Source organism: Schistocerca cancellata, chromosome 3 (assembly GCF_023864275.1).
Source record: "Schistocerca cancellata isolate TAMUIC-IGC-003103 chromosome 3, iqSchCanc2.1, whole genome shotgun sequence".
Taxonomy (NCBI): Eukaryota; Metazoa; Arthropoda; class Insecta; order Orthoptera; family Acrididae; genus Schistocerca; species Schistocerca cancellata.
The window spans coordinates 72,743,864-72,768,236 of NC_064628.1; the positions used below are offsets into that span (position 1 = coordinate 72,743,864).

The 24,373-nt window shown below is 42.0% G+C and overlaps 1 non-coding gene across 1 annotated transcript; it reads right to left on the minus strand.

Annotated features, from left to right (window-relative positions):
• Positions 1-19,534: 19,534 nt before the first annotated feature.
• On the minus strand, positions 19,535-19,609 carry Trnat-ugu (transfer RNA threonine (anticodon UGU)). Its single transcript has one exon. It is a non-coding gene; the product is annotated as a tRNA-Thr (tRNA).
• Between the last annotated feature and the right edge of the window lie 4,764 nt (positions 19,610-24,373).

A 24,373-nucleotide genomic window follows, 5' to 3' on the forward strand; every position in this document is an offset into this window, starting at 1 on the left:
TTCAGTCTGCATTCATATATCATAGATGTCTGACCCTCAAAAGGCCTGTGCAACCATGTAGTTCCACTTTCTATTTGACGTCAGTTCGGCGACTTACGCTTCGACGAAGATGAGAGGAACTGATTGGGACAACACAAACACCCATTCGCTGAGCGAAGGAGATCTCCGACCCGGCAGAGCCCCGCCGATTTAGAGGAAGCGGCGCTAACCAATAGAGGACAAGCTTTGGACTAATAAGCCAATGCAAAGCTTTAGTAACTGTGGTGTGCATACTGTAAAACCTTCGGTAGACACACCATCAGATTATTTGACTTGTCGCTCTAATGAAGTAGGCGAGTGTCAGCAATATGTCTCGTGGTCTTATCGTGGCGTGTTTATCTTCTGCCGTTAGGTCAGATGATAGAAATGCCACTTGCGCGCTTAGAGTAGCAGATTGATGGTGACCAACTTTAAACAGAACTTGATTAATTTTCACACACATTTATTAAAATAATAAAAAGCATAGACACTATGTAACTTGATTCTGGATGCTGTTTACAATTCACAATCTGAAGTTCCTTTGGTCTTGGTACGTTAATCTTATTCTCACATATCTCTGATACTTGACGAAGTGTCTATTCATTTATCTTCATGGCTATGTACAGGAATATGATAATCTTCTTAGGTGCAGACTGAAACTTGACTATAGACTAGTATAGACTAATGCAGACTGGTACAGACTGGTGCAGACAAATGCAGACTGACCAATCGGAGGTCTGTACACTTGTTATAATACCTCACGTGTTCAGGTATCACTGCGCGAGTGTGATCTGCGAGGAGAAAAGGTTCTACGTTAGCAGCAATCTTATTGGCTGCGTTACATATTAATACGCGGATCGGCAGAAGCAGAATTTGGTCCATCTCTGAGGCAGCGCCATCTCGTAGTGCGGAGATGGACGAGCGCTGCGCCTGCGCTGTTGTGTTTAGCGGGGCGCGCTCTAGTGGGAAAGTTGTGTACGCGCTGACTACGCAGAACTATGTACACAACAGTAACAATGACGCGTAATTTACCAACAATAAAAGTGTGTTATATTCAAGTGTTTACATTACTTTGTTATATCTCTGTAATTTTGTACAAACACAGTATCTCGAGTGCCGACACTGCGTTAAGGACAGACACGCCCACAAACATTGGAAACCGTAAGGTAAAACGACGACGTAAAGCTATTCCACCAGTAATTCAACTATTAATTCTGAAATTATCTGCTCCGGGCAGTTGTCCAAACAGTTTCGTAATGACACGTTCCCGAGCCGTAATTGGCTCCACACATTGTCTGCTGTGACCAGTCGGCCTTGGTGAGGCGGTGTCCAGGAGCTATTACGGTCCTCCTAGGTCCCGCTCCGCCGCAGCACGCCAAGGAGTGACCAACCACTGACCCTCCCGCTGGCGGGGCACCAAGGACGGGAAGTGCATGGGGGGCCCACACGCACGAGCTGTACTTGACATTTAATCTCAATCGGCCGTTTTGTAATCTAATTTATGTTAATATTTTCTCGGGATATGTTTGTCGCAGAGCTACGTTTCGCAACCGCTCCGCGACAGCAGGAAGGTGCCCGTGTTCCTGATCAGTCATGTCCGAAGGCGAGGTGACGGCTGTCCAGGGACACGCGTTCGGGAGAAAACTCATTTTCCGTTTCGCTCTCGTACTTACACGTCCTTAGACTGATGTGTTATCTCTGCTGTTTGGACAGGTTACAGGGCGTCACCTCTTATAATGATCTATTAGTCGTACTTCGCAGCAGTTTCGGAAAACGTTGCTAAGAATAGAGGTAGCCTCCAAAATCGTTACTCGACCGATTCCTGAGTCCTACTCGTCAGTCTGTAAATCTTACCTAGGTAAGATTAGTGAAGGAGACAGAAAAGAGCGTTCGCTTCGTCACCAAATAGTTTGGTGAGCGCGCGAACTTGACGGAGATGCACTTGCAAACGCTACAAGAGAGGCGTTGTGCATCACTGCGATGTTTACTGTTGAAATTCCAAGAGCGTGTTTTACAAAAGATGACAGGCTATGTGTTACACTACTGGCCATTAAAATTGCTACACCAGGAAGATGACGCGCTACAGACGCGAAATTTAATCGACAGGAGGAAGATGATGTGATATGCAAATGATTAATTTTTCAGAGCATTCACACAAGTTTGGCGCCGGTGGCGACACCTACAACGTGCTGACATGAGGAAAGTTTCCAACCGATTTCTCATACACAAACAGCAGTTGACCGGCGTTTCCTGCTGAAATGTTGTTGTGACGCTTCGTGTAAGGAGGAGAAATACGTACCATCACGTTTCCGACCTTGATAAAGGTCGGATAGTAGCCTACCGCGATCGCGGTTTATTGTATCGCGACATTGCTTCTCGCGTTGATCGAGATCCAATTACTGTTACCAGAATACGGAATCGGTGGGTTCAGGAGGGTAATACGGATCCCAACGGCCTCGTATCACTAGCAGTCGAGATGACTGGCATCTTATCCGCATGGCTGTAACGGATCGTACAGCCACGTCTCAATCCCTGAGTTAACAGATACGGACGTTTGCAAGACAACAACCATCTGCACGAACAGTTCAACGACGTTTGCAGCAGCATGAGCTATCAGCTCGGAGACCACGGCTGTGGTTACCCTTGACGCGGCATCACAGACAGGAGCGCCTGCGATGGTGTACTCAACGACGAACCTGGGTGCACGAATAGCAAAACGTCATTTTTTCGGGTGGATCCAGGTTCTGTTTACAGCATCATGATGGTCGCATCCGTGTTTGGCGACATCGCTGTGGGCGCACATTGGAAGCGTGTATTCGTCATCGCCATACTGGCGCATCACCCGGCGTGATGGTATGGGGTGCCATTGGTTATACGTCTCGGTCACCTCTTGTTCGCATTGACGGCACTGTGAACAGTGGATGTTACATTTCAGCTGTGTTACGACCCGTGGCTCTATCCTTGATTCGATCTCAGCGAAACCCCACATTTCAGCACGATAATTCACGACCGCATGTTGCAGGTCCTGTACGGGCCTTTCTGGATACAGATGATGTTCGACTGCTGCCCTGACCACCACATTCCCCAGATCTCTCACCAATTGAAAAAGTCTGGCCAATGGCGGCCGAGCAACTGGCTCGTCACAATACACCATTTACTACTCTTGATGAACTGTGGTATCGTGTTGAAGCTGCATGGGCAGCTGTATCTGTACACGCTATCCAAGCTGTGTTTGACTCAATGCCCAGGCGTATCAAGGCCGTTATTACGGTCAGAGGTGGTTGTTCTGAGTACTGATTTCTCAGGATCTATGCACCCAAATTGCGTGAAAATGTAAACACATGTCAGTTATAGTATAATATATTTGTCCAATTAATACCCGTTTATCATCTGTATTTCTTCTTGGTGTAGCAATTTTAATGGCCAGTAGTGTATTTCCTCCCACACATGTACCGCTAAATGAACACAATGGGAAAATCAGAGAAATTCAGGCTCACATGGAGGATTACCGATGATCTTTCTAGCAGCCCATGGTAATATGCAGCCATTTCGCGACATCTGAGGGCTCTTCCTGCTTAATACCGCTGAGGTTTTTCCCTTCTGACCTGCAACGGTAGTTAGTTGCATCTTAGCAATCAGGATCCGTTTGTTTTGAGGTTTTTTTCTTTTTATTAAATCATTCTCCTGAACATAGAGGGATGGTAGGTCTTCTCCACAGTGAGAACCTGCATCAGCGAGTTTTCTTCCGCGGCTGGTTACAAACAGTGCGTGTACTGCCACGGCCGATTTCTCCACCTGTCCCAGCCCGCAATGCCGATTATGTTCGATGATACTGGTACTGATGGATCGTCCGTTAATTTCACTGTACACTTATCCATACGTACTTGTCATGCGGTGTTCTCCCGACAATGTGAGAGACTCCTTTCCGTCCTTTGCCCATCTGAGACACTCTCTGAAGTTCTTGATCAGGATGTAAATAGCTTTTACGCCATGGAAAAATGGAAATGAGCGTTTGGCGTCATTGGCCGGGACAGGTCCGGCCTCCTTGGTGCAGGTTTTACTACAGTCAACGCCAAATTGGGCGACCCGAGCGCCGGATGGGAATGAAATGATGATGAAGACAACACAACACCCAGTTCCTGAGCGGAGAAAATCCCCCACCCAACCGGGAATCGAACCCGTGCCCCTGAGGACGGCAGTCCGTCATGCCGACCATTCAGCTATCGGGGCGGACAGCTTTTACGTCATGATTGCGTAACACACGGCGGCCCTGTCCGCCATCCTAAAGATGTATGGCAAAAAGACCATACCCCCCAGTTCTTCTGATGTATCAGTTCACTGAATGTTAGGTTTCTTAACACTTCTTGCTCAGATAGTGCGGAACCGATTGTTCCCCAGAAAGCATTCGAGGTGATGCATCTCGCCTAAGAGGCGTTTCGGCTCTTGTGGCTTGGGCTGGGGTGATGATTTGTAAGATTGTGCATGTTTCGGTCCGCGTGTGTAAATTTTCGATGCACACTGTGGTCCAGGTTACCGCCATTGCTATTTAGGAGCATCATCTCTAGACAGAGTAGATAATGGTCCTTTCCTATCTCCGTAGTAAATTCATTGTCGTCATGGAAACTGTTAAGATATCTTAGAAAGTCACCGAGCTGTTCCTCATTGACGTGCTTGGACCACACCTTAGGTTTACAAGGTACCAAGTCCAGCGCCTGACTTTCGAAATCATTCATGAAGAAATTGGCAGCCATAGGACTAAGTGAACTACCAATGGCGTTGCCTTCCAACTCTCTGTAGAAATTGACATTCCAGATAAAGTTGCTTGTGCTCAGACATGCACGAAACAGCTTAGTGATGTACTGCGGGAAAATGGAGCCTGTCTGCTGCAGAGACTCCTGCCGCCAGTGGCCGTTCAAGTAACAAGAAGAGAACCACCGTAGAAATGGCCAAGAAAAGATCTTGAGAGGTCGACACCGCAGGTACATATAATGTGCAGCCGCGGTCTCGACTCTAGTCCGCCACCAACAATAGAGGGTGAATTTATGACATACCAGACACTTGTGCTGGCGAGTCTAAAAAAAAAAAAATCATCAAATGGACGTCAGACGGGCATCCTGTGACGAAATCCAATAGGAGATACCTCATATGCACTTAATTGTATTACGGGTATGCAATATACTGTAATGAATAAAGTAGTAGACAACATTATATATGAGTCCTTTAGGTTAACTTAATTTTGTTACAGTGTGTGGAGAGGAATCAGGGTTGATTTTCAAGCAAATTAGGACTGTTTTTTTGGTCGTATCAAACGATTCCAGGTTAAATATGGGATGAATTCTAAAAGAGTGCACACTTTCCCTGTATCTTCGTTTCAAGTGCGTCATTCCTTGCGCCAAGTATTGTAACTCTCGTTCTCAGTGAACCTGCGTTGTTTCTTCAGACCACGTGTTGCCAGGTTCGAACGGTAGTTACTCACATCAACGTTTGAGTGTCCCAAGTTCCTTCCTGGAGTCTTCGTTTTCGATCGTCACTTCTTAAAGATGCAACAGTATGCCCCTTGGCTTTCTTCTCCACAGAGTAATAAAGTATTGGCTTTGTCACTTTTATTGTGTGATCATACAATGTATAATAATTATCTTCAACTGAAACTGCGTAATTTAGTTAATTTAGTTTCATATTACAAAGATTTAAAAAAAAATTTATGCATGTCTTGTAATTTGTAGTGGTTTTTATGTCATGGGCCAGGGGTTCGCTCAAATATAAACTAGTAACAGTAAAAATACCAAAAAAATCCATGTCCTCATTCCAAATTACATACACTTGTTTGTTTCAGCCCACTGGCCATTGACCAGTACCTTCGACTTATACTCCAGCAGTAGTTATCCTAAATGCGTCTAGCGTAACGTTGTCTTTCGTTTTCAATTTCAGCAGTCACGCAAAAGATCTTTAGATCTTTTTGAAGCGTGTCATTTCTTGTTGACTCAGGTTTTGTACAGCACTGGATTCATATAAAAAATTATTTCTGGAAAACGTTGGTATCTCGTCTCTCCCTCTCAGAAAAACATACCGTTGACATAACATTTCAAAATGGTTACAAAAGCTAACAACCACAGTCTCCCGCTGACACAATTAAATCACTAGCGCAAACGGGTTTCGAAAAGTGGCTCCATGCTAGAAGAACAATTTGTCGAACGCCTCTCCAAGATCAGAACTCTGTGTCGACAAAGGGAAGGCCTAGGTTTGAGTCGCGACTCAAAGCACACGCTCAGTTTCTCAGGAAGTTCCATTACGGAGTGCAGGAGAAAATTTTCGTTCTAGTAAGCAGAAGCTCTTCCTGTGAACACTGACCCCAAGAAGCACATCGTTCGAAACTAAGTTAAATCGATATCGCAATTCTCTAGTTAATCTGTGGTGTTTGCGTTGATATGGGTCTGATATTTCAAAAGCAACATCAGGCTGAAGAAGCTAACAGCATATGATGTCTCACGTGTTGCAGAAGAATTCCGATGTAGACTTCTAAACGGATTTAACGTGTAATGGTGATTGATTGTGGTGATGATGATTATGATGATGATGATAATCATGCTGACGATGATATACTTATTTAGCCACAGATCTCAGGGCACCAGTACATTAATCTTCAACGAGATGAGCGCGGTTTTAAGGAATAAGACAATAGCGCTTTAAATATAAGCTACAATAATGATTGCATAAAAAGTATTCGTGGGCGACACACACACACACACACACACAAATATATATATATATATATATATATATATATATATATATATATATATATAGTCACCTGCACGAGCTGATGTCCTATACATTTTTCGTCAGTTCTACAATGACGCATTAATAATGAAAGATTTAACATAATACAGCAGAAAAAAGTTCCTGGATGATCATTGGCATAACAAAGATGCGTTAGAGACTCTGTAAGCTATCAAAACCTCCTTCCTGACATTAGACAAATTTCTTTCATGTTCTCCTTGTCGTCAGTTAAATAATAGACTCTTCCTGATATAAGTCTGCTTCCACTGTTTCGATAAAATATAAAATTCTCGGAGTTAAAACGTAGATTTTAGTTATTCGTTCGTTCGCCACAAGCACTGTAGCTTGGATGATCTTTCAATCATTTGTGAAACCATGTATGTATGAACAGTATTCTAGTTGGGGCGGACCTCGGTCACTTCATCCCTCGCAGTGACCGGTATGAGGCATGCCGAAGGCGCCTAGTTGGTTTTGCTAAATGCAGCCTATCGACCCTCGCCGCTAAACACTGCTCCTTCTGCGTCTCCTTAGTTCTACGACTGAACAGCGAGAATAGCACACTGTGTATTGTTGTGCTGCTGTTGTGACCCCTTTATCGGTTTATTAGTTTCTCCAGATTTCCACATGATCGTGTACCCAGCAAAGAGACAAAAGTTTTCTCTTCTATTGTACGTAGGTGTGGTGGTTCTATATATTTCGTGTTAATTTCTCTGATTTTTGCTGTATTGTGTGTAAGTCACTAAAGGTTTCTGAGCAAATGACAAACATCTTAATGACATGGTGCTTCTTGTTCCACATCGCCTAGAACACCAAAAGCAGTTCCGCACGTAATGCTGTGTACTCGTTGGGAAGGTAAATCCTTAAGACGTGGTGGAGAAAAACTGCTGAGTAAACGATAGGTTCCTTTAGCTTTTAATCATGTTTGTTGAATGGAGGCCGGCCGCTGTGGCCGAGCGGTTCTAGGCCCTTCAGTCCGGAACCGCGCTGCTGCTACGGTCGCAGGTTCGAATCCTGCCTCGGGCATGGGTGTGTGTGATGTCCTTAGGTTAGTTCGGTTTAAGTAATTCTAAGTCGAGGGGACTGATGATCTCAGATGTTAAGTCCAATAGTGCTTAGAGCCATTTGGACCATTTTGATTGGAGAACGTCTATTTTGTTAGCAAATGTTCTTGCGAGTTTGTATCTGCTCTGCGCAACGGAAAAAAGCGCTTACTTGAGAAATGATATTGTTCTTCTTTACTGTTCACCTGTCCACAGAGACGCTATTTACACTGAAAAACATCTTAACTGGTGGTACTTACCTGTGGCAACTTCTGAGAAACAGTTAAGACCAGAATCAAAAGTTCTGCGGACATAATCACCCTTCTCCTTCTGAATCAGAAAGTGCGGAACTCTGAACGTATAATAATTTTATCCCATAAGAACATGGAATATTACGAGTCCTTCTGGCCACTCTTACAAAAGAACAGGATCTGGTATCCAAGTACCTGGTAGTCATAACAACGAGCGTATGGTTCACGCGAAATACTAAAATGGCCATAAATATTGACAATAAAAAGCTCTGGTGCGAAAATAACGACCTTTACGACTTTTTGAAACTCGACAGACACCCATGACATTGCGCCTTACCCAACGGCACCAGTTTCCTTGGTGAGTGGCGTAAACTATCGGGTGGAATTAACAGGAGAAAAATATCTCTATATCTAACACATTTCTCCCATGATTTCGTAGATCTGCAAAATAGTTACATAACAGCATTTATCTTATCCAGGTACATTAGTCTGGTGCAAAGATGATTTACTCCCATTAATAAAAACAAAGCTCATCCCTGAATGCCAGTTATTAATGAAGTTGCGAAACAGACGAAGATTCGTGTGTAACGTCTCGTCGATATATGAAGTTGCGAGAACACATTGCTGTCTGCTTGATGTGCCCTGGTGACTTTTTGTCTAGATGAAAACAGATTACAATTGTCTTCAACGGAACGAGAGTAATCTGAGATTAGAGAGTTAGGTGGCTCAGCCTGTATAGCATATACTGAAAGGTGCCCATGTCATTCGGCCATATAGCAAACTTAAGTCTCTGTGAGTCAAAGCTCATATACACTGTAAGACAGACAAGCGACGCATCACAATCCGAATGGGACGCAAATTGGAACGTGTATATCTCAGAATCACACCTAATCTCATCTCCAGAATGCCGATTGGACTCATAGATGAGAGAGAGCAGTACGACAAATACTACAAAAGTATAAAACATGTTAGTCCAAAGTGTAGCTCGAGATAAACCAGGAAAAAAAAATTGAACTCACTGAATCAGCTGAAAATACAATTCAGCAAGAATACAACTGAGTGAAAATAGCGTGAAATTCTATCTTGGATAAGAAAAGGCACATTTATCTGTTCGCATTACCTAAGTACTGACCGACCAGCCACAAATACTATCTGGATGTCGACTGCTCGGTGGTGTCACAAGTTAACTGCTCAACATCATACAAGTCTGCATGTTGGTAAGTGCTGGGATAAGACTCTCTTTTGTGGCAATTTGGGCACTCTTCGTGTTTACCGGAAATAGTAACGTCACATCACGTGACGAACTGGAGAAAGGTGAGTTGTCGTCCAAAGCACTCGCCAGAGACATCAATCTGAGACGTCACTATAGATACTGCCGCTGGTAACTGCTCTCAATCAAAGACTTAATCAGCCAAAGTCTGGGGGCTTGTGGGCTATCGTAATATAAAGACCGTGTAATAGAGTAATAGAGATAGCATCAGGGACTAGATCGAACATATCGATTGTTACATTGTTGTGTGCTGACACATCCAAAAAAAAAAAAAAAAAACTGGAACTGTTGCATCATGAAGGAATTATCGGAATGGAACAGAAAGCTGTAAATGTGATGCACACGTACAGAAAAAAATATTACAATTTCAGAAAAAACGATCGATTTGAAGAGAAATAGCACCACAAATTGAGCAATTCAATAACACATTGGCCCACCTCTGGTCCTAATACAAGCAGTTATTCAGCTAGGCATTGAGTGACGGGATTGTTGGATACACTCTTGAGGAATATCGCATAAACTTGTGTCCAGATGGCGCGTTAGAATGTAAAAATGACGAGATGGTAGGACGGCTATACCCATAATGCTCTGAATGTTCTCAGCTGGAGAGAGATCCAGCAACCTTGCCGGCTATGGTGGGGTTGGGAAAGTATCGAGAGAAGCAGTAGAAACCTCCGCCGTGTGCGGGCGGACATTATCTTGTTGAAATCTAGGTCCAGGAAAGCTTGCCACGTAGGACAACAGAAGGGGACACAGAATATCGTCGACATACCGATGACAAACAAAGGGGTCCTGCTATGAAACGAAATGGCATCCCAGACCATTACTCCTGGTTGTTGGGTGGGCGACAATCAGATTGGTATACCATCACTGTCTGGAGTGCCTCCAGACACTTCGTCGCTGGTCATCGGGTTTCAGCTCGAAGTGGAACACGTCACCGAAGGCAATTCCACTCCAGTCAATGAGATTCCAGGCCGAATTCATGTCTGGAGACGCCCTGGACAGCAGTGGGATACCAACCCGACTGTCACCCACCATATGACCAGACAACCGGGAGTGATACTTTATGGTGCCATTTCTTTTCATTGTAGGACCCATTTCGTTGTCATTGGCGTCGCCTTTATAGCACTGCGATCCGTGGACGATATTCTACTCCCCGCTTTCTTGCCAAACATGTCAAGCCATCCTGAGATTACATTGGAGTAAGATAATGCCCACCTGCACATGGCGAGAGATTCTACTGCTTGTCTTTGTGCCAGCAAACCCCTACCTTGTCCAGCAAGATCGCCGTATCTTTCCGCAATTGAAAACATTTGGAGTAATATGGGCAGAGCCCTCCAACGAACTGCGGATTTTGACGAATTACTCGCCAGTTGGTCTGCATTTGGCACGATATCACTCAGGAGGACGTTCAACAACCCATTTAATCAATGCGAAGTCGAATAAATGCTTGGGTAAGGGTCAGATGTGTACAAAAAGAGTTATTGAGTTGCTCAATTTGTGAAGCTAATAAATCATCCAATTTTTCCGCAATTGTGGTCTGTCTGTACATGTACATCATATCTACCAGTTACCGTCCCATTCGGATAATTCTTTTATGTTGTGTCGTTTTTCTGTTTTACAGTGTATATGAGCTCTGACTCACAGAGAGTTAAGTTTATTAGACGATCGAAGACGTGGCACGCCTTTCAGTATATACTATACATGTAGGGTCGCCTGGTTCTTTCATCAAATTACTTTTTATCCGTTAAAGACAACTGTAATCTTTTTTGTCTAGTTGGAAAGTCACCAGGGGCACATCAAGCAGACAGAAATGTATTCTCGGAACTTCATATGTCGACGGGAAATTACGCACTAATCTTCTTCTGTTTCACATCTTCAATGGCAAGTGGTATATAGATATCCGTTTTGTTTCTCTAAATGGAAGTAACCTACTTTTTGCACGAGAATAACATACTTCGATAACACGAATGCCGTGATATAGCAGTATTGCAGATATGCGAAATCATGGGATAAAATGCATTGGATACAGAATTTTTTTTGTTGCTGTTGAGTCCGTCGAGTGGCATGGCACCCGGTAGTTTATACCACTCACACCAAGGGAACAAGGTTAAGGCGCAATGTCATGCGTGTGTGTCAATTTTCATTTAAAACAAAAAATGTTATTCTGAAAGTTCTAGGAAAGTTGTCACTAATAAACATTCCTTTGATTCGTTTTGCTCCGTGATTTCTTCCAAGATCTGTAAAAGAGTTATATCAGTGAATTTGTATCACCAGGATGAGGTATTCTGATGGCCAAAAATATCATAGTTGCATTAAAAATTTTGTGGCTGTATCTCTGTCGTTAATGAAGCTAGGGAACATGTTGCTCTTTCTTTCATGAGCCCATGGTCATCCTACGAAAACGCTACACGCCTTACCCTGTGTTAACATCGTGGTACTTATTTAAAACATTAGAAAACACAGACTTAAAAGCTACGTGTAGAGTGCAATAGTTGTTAACGTTTATGTATTCCTGACACTGCCAGAATGGGGGTGACCTGTAGATCAATGAACTTCGGGCAAACTCCAAACAGCCAAGATCGATAATGAGGTATTGAAAGGTCTCTGTTGGATTCCTTTCATGTTAATTTCTTAAATATGTTGTCATTTACAGCATAAATTCCTCTTATAAATTTACTGTGGTGTTTCTGACTATCTGGGAGAAGACTGAGTAGTGAAACGTGTTACTTTTACACACAAACAAGAACGATCTGTCACACTACTACACTTTAAAACACAGTTTATATGTAAGTCGGAACTACATCCTCTTTCTTTTATATACTGTATATGATAAGATACTGTCATCCCCCTTCCCTTCTGTGTGAGAGGATGAATGAGCAAATGTATTTCTAGTTGCATGCTTGATGGTAGTAGACAAGCCTGTCTGCTAGAGAACAGTAGGTCCAATGTCGGAACAGGTAGCTACGCTTTCTAAAAGCAGAGAGGTTTCTATTCTTAGTATGGTCCTGTCCATCCCTTGTCATGTTGGTATAGGAAGCTGCCTCTCTGGTCACTTCCGTTTTGTATCGGGAAGCACCCTTGGTAGGGGACCCACGGCAGTCTGTCCACGGCGAGCGTCTGAAGTGATAAGATCTCCGGCTAAACGCGTGTCTGCTAAGTCCATAGGACAATGGATTTCTTAAGTTCAGCCTACCTGAAAATTTAATCACCTTTATTTCAGGTTTAGCTCTAAAATATCTAATGTTATCTTAAATTGCAACGCAGTGTATTTTGAGTGTGAAGTTCAGAATATCTCCCAGTAGTTGGTTTGTCACTACTTTGTGCGTAAAGTGGAACCACGTGTTGATCAGAAACTCTAACTAAGATCATCAATCTTAAATGCGAATGTGCGTGAGATTATTACGTCTCGTCTTGACAATATTTTTCAATATAGCAACTTTTCTTTATGTTCAACCCACGTGGGGTGTACTTCGTGAGACCAGTACCACGTGCTTATACAATTGTTTGACCCATCAGGTTAATAGTAAGACGATAGTAACCAGTTCGATGTTTTTCTTTTGTAAATTGCTTATCGATCTAATTTATTTTAATTATCAAAATTATTGTGGAGTTACACTCTTTGTGTAAACCAAGTTGACCACGTGAAGCATGTTGTGTAATCATCAAAGTAGCCCTCAGCTATTCCTTTCGGGAAGATTTCACAGAGAGTTAGTATGAATTTAGTATACCAGTATGTGGTAATTACATGACGGACAGGATTGCGCTACGAACGTAACTTCTTTGGGTGAAAATGGATCGGTTGGTTGTGGTTAATTTCCTCTTGCATATGTTTCAACGTTATTCGTCTGTTATTTTATGAATGCAGTGTTGTATGCAGTCTAACAATCTTGGCTCCATATTTGATGTGTTCTGTAAGATTTCAACCTCACATTTTCACAATCCTAAATAAGGCACCAGTTTAGTTAGGAATCAAGTTTAATATGCTGAAATTTCAATGATCAATGTTAAAATAAATTTCCAAATATAAACAGATTTATTTCTTTTTATTTAAATTCTCTTTATATATATATATATATATATATATATATATATATATATATATCACCGGTTGTCGTATGAAGTTAGTCTGGTTGGGAATTTGGTAAGCTAGACTGGATACCTGGTGGAACAGTTGCTCAGTAATGCAAGATTAACTTCCCCAGACAGCTCCCAGATTTTAACCCACTTTTATGCTCTTGAATATCAGCACCGCTTTCAGATCAAATTAATGCAACAACATTACAGTATTCATTTAAATGGATGGTTTCGGCAATACAATGTTAGCATCTTCGTTTTAGAAAAACAGAACCAGACTGACGAGGTAATAATTTTACAAGAGATGTGACCAAATACAACTGGCATATTCATACATAAGGAAAAGTTACACAACTTGGATTCTATATTTTATACAGTCTCCGCCATCAGCACTTTGTGCCTTGTCATATGACAAATATATGTGTACAACCAGTGCATTCCACGATCCTCACACATGTTGTTGTTGTTGTTGTTGTGGTCTTCAGTCCTGAGACTGGTTTGATGCAGCTCTCCGTGCAACTCTATCCTGTGCAAGCTTCTTCATCTCCCAGTACCTACTGCAGCCTACATCCTTCTGAATCTGCTTATCTTATTCATCTCTTGGTCTCGCTCTACGATTTTTACCCTCCACGCTGCCCTCCAGTACTAAATTGGTCATCCCCTGATGCCCCGGAACATGTCCTACCAACCGATCCATTTTTCTAGTCATGTTGTGCCACAAACTCCTCTTCTCCCCAATTTTATTCAATACCACCTCATTAGTTATGTGATCTACCGATCTAATCATCAGCGTTCTTCTGTAGCACCACATTTCGAAAGCTTCTATTCTCTTCTTGTCTAAACTATTTATCGTCCATGTTTCACTTCCATACATGAGTACACTCCATACAAATACTTACAGAAACGACTTCCTGACAAATCAATACTCGACGTTAACAAATTTCTCTTCTTCAGAAACGCTTTCCTTTCCATTGCCAGTCTACATTTTATATCCTCTCTACTTCGACCATCATCAGTTATTTTGCTCCCCAAATAGCAAAACTCCTTTACTACTTTAAGTGTCTCATTTCCTAATCTAATTCCCTCAGTATCACCCGACTTAATTTGACTACATTCCATTATCCTCGTTTTGCTTTTGTTGATGTTCATCTTATATCCTCCTTTCAAGACACTGTCCATTCCGTTCAACTGCTCTTCCAAGTCCTCTGACATAAATTTGCGATATGACACGACACAAAGTGCTGATGGCTGAGATAGTATGAACTGTAAAGCTGAAGGTATGTAACTTTTCCATAAGTATGGACATACCACCTTTATTTGTTTGTACCTTTTGTAAAATTATTACCCTGTCAATCTCTTTCAGTCCTTTTGGATCCGAAGATGGGAACATCGTCTTACCAGAACCGGTCATCTAAGGAACTACTTTACTCATCGAGGTACGTTTCAGCTATGCAGCTAAATGAAAGGCAGTTTGTTTATTGCCGTACGCGTTTCGCTTCTTTTACTTCTGGACCATATTCAATGTTCTATAATATACGTGTCTTTTTGTACGTCTAATAAATGTATTATGTAGTGGTTACTATATGTTGCTGCACTACATTTCGTCATGTTTTTCTCTTGTTTTTCAGATTAGAATCAACTTTTTTAGCACAAATTTGGTGAGATGAAATTATCGTTCGGTGTTGTTTGCGATTTACGGTGCTGCTAGCCCATATGTGTGGTCCTAGAGATGTGTTCATCAGTCCCCATGCTTCAACTGGTCGGTTTTCGACGTTTCTTCACCCACATTTGTTACAAAACGTCACTTACATCACTTGCACTTTGCATTTTGTGATCAACAAGTGTGTGTTTACAGTGTGTAGTATTGCCAACTGTCGTAGTGTGTTTATCTTTCGTCTATTGTTTGTGGCGTTTGTGGTGCGTGTGTGTGTGTGTGTGTGTGTGTGTGTGTTTATGCATGCGTGCGTCTGTGTGTAGTTTGTTACGTGTAAATGTGTCGTTCATTCTGACAGCGTGTTTTTTCCATTTATTTGTTTAAATGGGTAGATGTATTTGTGTGTATGTGTGTGTGTGTGTGTGTGTGTGTGAGCGTGTGCATGTGTGTGTATGAGAGAGAGAGAGAGAGAGAGAGAGAGAGAGAGAGAGAGGCCACTGAAGATGCTTGACAAATAAAAGAAGCGAAACGCCTTTCATTTAACTGCATAGTTGGAACATACCTCCATGAATTTTGTAGCAACTAAGGAACGACCCAAAATAGAAAAAATTTACTAATTAATTTTCTAGCAATCTTGGCTGTTTCAACTTTTTTCTGTAGTTCACACTTAACAGTTGTCATGTGGAACACTGTTCTACGTTTCTTTAAATCCAAGGTGATGACTTGCTCCAGCCCCGGATTAAAGCATTGACGTGGTCCACACCCGTCTCTAATACACCATCGTTCAAGCGGATCCCAAAAGTGTCGTTGTCCACAGAAATATTAGATTGTCTTTGCTGAGGAAATGTCAGAACATTTTGTTTGAACTGATGGCGTGCAGCAAGACTCGTTGACGCCCCCGATGATGCGCAAGCACAAAGTGAGCCCACTTATCGCTACGCTGATCGAGATGCATAGCGGCGCGAGCTTGTCGGCACGTGGGCAGCAGCGACACAGCTGAGTGAGTAAGCCGCGGCTTGCCTCATATGCTTAAACTGGCGAGGCTTGTCAACCGTTATAGCAGTGCTAGGGCACGTACGGCAGCGCAGCCAAGTGAAGGAGAACTAGTCCAGGTGCATCCGTTAGCGCTGGCACGCTGCTAACGAGCCCTGGAAAGGGAGTGCCGACATGCGTTTCACACGTCCGTTTGCATAAGACAGTTACAAAGGAATAAAAGTGGAAGTAGTACGAAATCCACACAGGAAAGGCTACAGGACTTCTTGGAATACCTGATCGAGTTTACATATATATTATGCAAAACAACTTGCTCTCCTTCCAGCACTAGCTTGCGGTAGGCCGCTGGAACAATGAAGCGTACTAAGAAATGGGAAAAGTCCTTACTTCCTTTATCCATGATTTCCGGATGACTGTGAATAATGGTGCACAAGTTGATGGGATATTCTTCGTCTTTTTGTGTTGTTCTGTACCGCTGCTTTTCGAAAAAATACCAAACACGTTTATACGGAATTCCCATCCAGCTTAATGTCACAGGATTCAGAATCTCGTACCAAACGGAACTATACACGTAATTCCAAACGGAGCGAAACTGTCAGAAGTTAAAGTAACTTTTGTATTATCCAAAGGCAGTTTTGTGGAGCCGTTAATGTTCACGATGTATGTTTTTGACCTTATAACACTATAGCTTATCACTCCTAGAGCAAGCCCGTGTAAAAGTCTCTGACTCGGCAGTAATTTAAGACTGACTGTGAGCATGTGTAATGGAAAGTAATCGGCCTATGTTTCGCCAGCTGAAAGATTGCGTTTTGAAAGGGAGCAGCAGTTATCTCAGTGAGAACCCGCCATGGTAGCCGAGAGCGCTAACGCGCTGGTTTCTGAACTCGGGTAGGCGCGCTCGCCCCAGGTCTGACCCAACCAGCGGACTGACGTCGAGGGCCGGTGCGCCAGCCAGCCTGGATGTGGTTTTTAGGCGGTTTTCCACATCCCACTAGGTGAATACCAGGATGGTCCCCACATTCCGCCTCAGTTATATCACTCACAGACATCTGAAACACATTCGCACTATTCCATGGATTACACTAGATGCAGACACTTGGGGTACACACATTCCGTCCCAGGGGGGTACAGGTTGGCGACAGGAAGGGCATCCCACCACCCTTTAAAATTAACACTCCATATCCGGTCACCCATAACAGCAGACCCCGCAAGTCGGGATTAATGCTTGGAAAGAGAGAGAGAATTATCTCAGTGAGAAGCAAACTGATGGTGTTAAAACTGGAAAGTAAAACTGTGGTCATGTAAGAACGGTCGCCAGCCTAATTAGGCGAAGTTTCCAAGTGAATATACTGCTAGCAAAGTACACTAAATGCTGTATTAAACTTTATTTGGATCAAAAATCAGTTTGGTAAATCGTATATGAACACAACAGCACACTCCAGCATTTATAACCAAAGCATATAACCATGATCAACACAGGTAAATGATCGAAACCTATTTGCAACAAACTGTTTCATATTATCGTACACTATGAGTTTTAAATTGTGAAGTATAATGATCATTAAAAAGTAACAGTTAAAAGGGAGAAACATGGATAAATTGGACATATGGCGGCTTTACTACTCTACTATTGAGAGGTAGTAATTTTAAAATAGTTTTTAAACACTTATTTTAACTAACTGGAATGTACTTTGTTTTCGTGGGAACCCTGTAAGTATTTGCATTGCACAAAGACGACTTACAAGGCAAATACCTCATCGCACCACCCTCAGATTTTGTGTTAAGAGCGCCCAGTGGATAGCTCATCAAAAACTGTACACAGATCAAGCATGAAAACAGGAAGAAGGTGTGTGTTGTGTATTGTATATTAAACCAGGGACCTAGAAGCGACAGAGAGACTTAGATCCGCCATAGCCCTCAGTGGTTCACAACCTCACAACGGCCACACCAGTCCACCTACCCCACCGCCGAACCACTCCAGACCCAGTGTTATTGTGCTGTTCGGCCGGCGGATTCGTGCCGGTGACCGGCACACCTTCTCGCTCGGGAAGCAGCGCGTTAGATGGCGCTGCTAGCCGGGCGGGCGAGCAGAAGGTGTAATGGACTGTGAAAAAAAAAAGCAAAGTAGAAACTGTGTCCATGGACAAGATGTGCATTATAAAGTAGCCATCAATAGAAATGGTGTCGTGGTGAAGTGGTTACGGTGATGGACTGCCATGCACGCGAGCCATGCCCAAAAACCTCCCTCTTCCCATTCTTCTTTTTTAGATGTTTGCTTTATTCTAATTTCTGTCTGCGCCGTGGTGTAACGTCCTTTTGCACTGCGAGGTGTGAGGTAGGGACAGTTGATCCAGCACAGCTACCCTGTTAGCAGCAGAAAGGAAGAGGCTGCCGCATGAGAGCCCCAAACGTTTGATGACAGGGCGAGTCCTCCACCGGAAGACACGTCTGATGTCTCATGCACGGCTTTAGTCATATGACAGCAATATCTTATCGATGGACCTTAAATGCACGACTGGTAAGTGAGTGAGATATTCCTTCTTGACAGATATAGGTGTTCGTACAAATATAAGTGGGATCATTCCCGAGGAAATGATGAAAACGTAATAGTTTGTCACATTAGCTGCAACAAATGAACGCAACAGTTTCACAATCACATAGTTCCTCTGTGCTCTATCAAAACGTATGTTTTTAAAGTTTTAGAAGTTGCGTTCTGTTTTGGAATTTTTGACTCCTGAAATCTTTTGTTGTAACATTTTTATACCGCTTTATTTTTTGTTTTCACTGCTCTCACTATTCATCACATTTACTTGCGGCGGTAACGTATTCTTACCACATGACTCATTTTCTATAATCAATGTATAGTATAACTGCCAAGACTACAGAAACAGAACAAGGATTTCAGTGACGGATCGGACAGTTCTTGTCCTTGGACCGTTCATTGTTTCTACATTTCTTTTTTCTTTTTTTTTACGTTTCAGTACACCTTCTTCCTGGTTCCATGCCGGCCGCGGTGGTCTCGCGGTTAAGGCGCTCAGTCCGGAACCGCACGACTGCTACGGTCGCAGGTTCGAATCCTGCCTCGGGCATGGATGTGTGTGATGTCCTTAGGTTAGTTAGGTTTAAGTAGTTCTAAGTTCTAGGGGACTGATGACCACAGATGTTAAGTCCCATTGTGCTCAGAGCCATTTGAACCTTTTTTTTTTTCCTGGTTCCATGCTTGATCTGTGTTCGGTTTTTGACGGGATATCCACTGGGGCATCTTACCACTAAATCTGAAATGTGGAGTTTGTCTTGTTAATTAATAACTATATATGACGGTAGTAGCTGTTCCCGAAAGAACAGTTACCGTCGATGACCATGCAGCTTTGCTAGAAATGAAATGATAACTAAATTGACACCCTAGCTGCAAGCAGGCGTTGATACACTTCGTTGGGGACATGTTGAAAATGTGTGCCCCGACCGGGACTCGAACCCGGGATCTCCTGCTTACATGGCAGACGCTCTATCCATCTGAGCCACCACGGGCACAGAGGATAGTGCGTCTGCAGGGACTTATCCCTTGCACGCCCCCCGTGAGATCCACATTCACAACATGTCCACAACACTACATTCGTAGTGCGCCTAATAGATGTTTGCCCATCTTACTCATTACTCGTGGCAGATTAATCTACCAAGTCCCGTACGAGTTCGGGCATAGCGTGTGCGTTCGCACAAGAAGGTCAAAGGCCGGGAACCCATATTTTTAACTATATATGACGGTAGTACCTGTTCCCGAAAGAACAGTTACCGTCGATGACCATGCAGCTTTGCTAGAAATGAAATGATAACTAAATTGACACCCTAGCTGCAAGCAGGCGTTGATACACTTCGTTAATTAATGGCAGTAATATTTTCATGAGTACAAAAGTGTCTAGAACAGCTTTGAGCTTTATACGTATACTCCGACAGTAAGCTTAGGAAACGAGAGATTGAAATAAAAAATTGAGGAACTAGAAACTGTTGCGTCTACTGGCTGCGTTTAGGACCGACATTTCTAATAGGACAGATTAATAATACACACATAAGCACGAATATATGAATAAGGGCACTATTACAAATCTGTAATGCAAGTATCATTGGTGTAGGTCTTTGAACTATAATCGGCTGTACTTGGTTTTTGTAATCAATGTTCTATTATGCAACTTTTAATAAGAATTGAAAGTAATCACTGCAATTAAGCGTTTTTCAAACACTCATTCTTTTGAAATACTTAATTATGTTCTTTGATGATCACGTGGGTCATCTCACACAAAATACTAACAAACCAATTAAGAAGTTAATCCAAGTAAACTAGCAAAACTTTTGAACAGTATTGATTCAGAGTTTCATTACATTCGAAAAATTCCGAATATATTAGCAACAGTAAGAGGAAACTATCCAGATAAATGTCTGAGCATAAATTAGTGTTGACGACACAAAGTTAAGAATGGAAGACTTATTATTTGAACCGTTAGGAAATCACTGGTCTGCACATATTTACAATACTAAACTTAACTTGTCCTGAAGGTGATGACTGTGATGGTCTTCTGTGATAAAAAAGAGTCTTTTGTTACGATCGTGTCTATTGATGTAATATGCTCTGTGAATGGCGTCGGAATTTCCCTATTCAGTGTAAACAAAAAAATAAATAAATAAAAAATGCGATGGCATACTAACCATTATAGATCCACATTTGAGTCATAATTATTACTTTCTTGATACAATTCTAGGTTCGTTCAGCCCTCAAGATGTGCACTTGGTTTGGTTGCTGGCCACCGACTGTAACTGCCACAAAGAACCCTCGCGCTACTTCGCGCCAAACCACATTTTACATTCCCGCCAAGGTCTCCCCGTTGCGGAGGGCTTCCCTCTAGCTCTTATATTTCAAATAATCTACAGTCCCTAAGCATGAGCAAGTTATACGTATAATACTTTAGTACATTTTAAATAGGACATTTTCATGTCAAAGAACATTATAACACAGATATTGAACATCCATAGAAGTTTCACAAATTTTTCGTTATAGAAATAAGTGTTACAGCCAGCTGGATAAGGCCTTAAGCGCCGTAGGGCTCGTCGCTAATGATATTACTGTGTATAGGAAAGTAGAACGAGATACGATTTCAGCGAAATTACGGAAGTACTGTAGATGATTTCCGACTGATCCAGCGACCAAGAGTTGATCCTAAACACAAATAAATTTCATATATTTTGTAGACCGCGCACTGCCACAAATAAAAAGGATCGATTGATACAACACATCCTGAGGCATGAAGGAATTGTCGGTTTAATCTAGTAATTTAGAGAATGTGATGTGAGAAGGCGGTAAGGAGGGAGGGGAAAGCAAGAGTTGCAGAGATAGACCAGGGGATCAATACAGTAAGTAGGTTGGAATGAATGCGGATTGCTTTAGTTATTCGGAGATGAAGATCACAACGCCGGCCAGGGTGGCCGAGCGGTTCTAGGCGCTACAGTCTGGAACCGCGCGACCGCTACGGTCGCAGGTTCGAATCCTGCCTCGGGCATGGATGTGTGTGCTGTCCTTAGGTTAGTTAGGTTTAAGTAGTTCTAAGTTCTAGGGGACTGATGACGTCAGATGATAAGTCCCATAGTGATCAGAGCCATTTGAACCATTTTGAAGACCACAACAACAACAGAAGGACGCATATACGCTGTTTTCGTTATAGGTGATGAATCTGTTTGTAGGAAATACAAATACTACGCAGAGAGTAGCTGGAAGACTCCTAAGAAGATATCCATTGGAGTGACAAGAGTCATGGGAGTCATATGCACATATGAAGATCAATTAATCAAAACGTATAGTGTCTGTTCATATTTTTTAGGAAAAGCGAAAAACTGATATCTACTAAACTATTCACAATTAATACCTCTTGGTATATTGAATTCGTTCCCACTTTGCAACAGACCAAAATTTGATTACGATGGCTATAAAATCAATTTATGTTTTGGACAATACACGTTTTGATCGGTCACCTAGGACATTACATACTTTGATGGGTTTTCAGTATTGAATCCTCATTAATTCACACGAACTTTAATATCTGAAAATAATCATTAACTTACGGTAACTTTCAACTGCTTTACATTGATTGTAAAACTTAGAAAATGTAAAATTAATATTCACTTGAGGGAATGCTACAAAGTTTTAAATTACATAAAAAATTTTTCAACACAACAATTTCTTACAGGGAGAATTAATTAAATTTTGTCCATTCCTGGTTCTTCTTGTAAACAATCACATTCGATATCTTCTGGAGTGAAGCTGCTGCATGGAACCTCTGAAGTCTGCGAAAAAATTTAAGTTCTCCTTCTTTCCTTTACGTGCCGAAGCTTAAAGTGAGCAGTTTCTTCGCATCTTCCATTTTGTCTTCCTTCATCATATTTGACAACGCCGGTATAGGTCTTTTAGTAGCAGAGAACATCTTATGTCCACATTTTACCAATGTTGTGATGATTTAGAAGGGTCATCGAAGTAATAATGTATTTCTGTTTTAAATTTTATGTCCTGATCACTGCCACTCTTGAGTTCTGACTTTTTCAAAATTATTCTTTTTACTTCACTGATACCATCTATCTTTTTGCATTCGTTTGAGAGTTCTTCATAGTTCTTAAGCTCTAAGTCTTTTCCAGCTATCCATTATAGATCTGTACATATTTCTCTCGATTCTAAAGTTCTGGAATGTGACATAGTATTCTATCAACTCGTCCAAAGACCCTGCCTGTAGCTAGAAAGTTTGGCGTGTGTTTGTGTCGGCTCGATGGGGATGATTGTTCTAGTCTGGTTGACACAGCTCCGATCTGTGACTGTTAAAACAAACTCCTCGCTTTCAGATACTATCTCCCTTCATTAGATATACGCGTATCGATGGAGCAGCACGCCGAAATGTACAAGCGGCCCTCGCTTATAATTGAAGCAGTGGTGTTCGAGGGATGTTTGTATTCTTTACTGCTACACGCAGCGACTGCACCACTCGGTACCGCAAGAACTCCTTCGATCTGAAACAATAAACCAAATAACCTTCGCGTGTTCACGACGGGCTTATAAGCTTACGCGAAACTTGATAAGAGCAGTTTTTACGCCCGGTTTGCAAATGAATGTTCAAACGGAGATAATATGGTATCTCGAATTATTAAGTTCAACTCTTCAAGCCGATGCCACATTATAGTCTTGCGAGGATGTTGGTTTGTGAAGAATTATAGCGTCGTTAATGCGTCGCTACGGTGCTAATTCAACAACTCAAGCGTCGTTCAATTAAATGACGTAGACGACACGAAGTATTAAAGCTATAACTGAGTTTATTGAACTTCTGAATTATCTAACCATTGCACTGGAAAGCACACCGATCTGTTATTCAAGGAATTGAAGCTACGATTTACATCAGCAATTCTGCCATTGACTACAGCTTCTGACAACACGGCGTACCTGCGAATTCTTCATGATTGCATGAATATCTTTACAACTCAAGTCTATATGTAGAGTTTACGTCGGCGTTTGGGGGATTGCTGTGTCTTCAATGTTCGTGACGATCACAGATCACGACGACTATGTCCCAGAATTGATTAAGTATCGGACGAGTTACTTTTCCGACGCGTATAATATCTGTTCCGTTGTCTGGCTAAACGGTAAATGTTCTATCACTTTTCTTGAGAACTTTGACTAATACGTCAAGACGATACTTGAAAAACTTTAAGGTTCCAGATCGGTCTGAAACAATCTAGTAACGGTCAATATGCGTGCTTCTATCGCGACGTCTACATGAGAATTAACATCTCCATTGAAGTTTTTCATTGTAGTCGCAGCCAACTTACAGCTCGATGCTGCTACAACTCTTTTCTTGGATTAATGTTATCTCTGATCACTTTATCTCATCTGGGTTTTAATCTTGGTAAAGCATATATTTTGAATTCTTTATTTAGAGTTTCATGTTTCGTAGATTGAGTGATCATCTGATAGTCTTTCATTAGTTATTTCCGTGGAATAGATATTGTCAGTTCTCTAGTATTTCTGTTGGTCAAACTTTCAATAGTGTTAATATTTTGTTGCCAGTAGCTACCGTCAAGGTCAGGACAACTAATTTTTGCATCTTTTACTGTCAAAAGGGATGTCATTAGGGTCTTTATATTTGTCAAAAAGGAATTCCCTCGAACTAGAAAATATAGATACACATCCTTTATATGTAATTGAGAACTTTCCAGTAGCCAGAATGCAATAAGGTGATTCAAATGTTGATTTTTATTCTGGCCACAACAC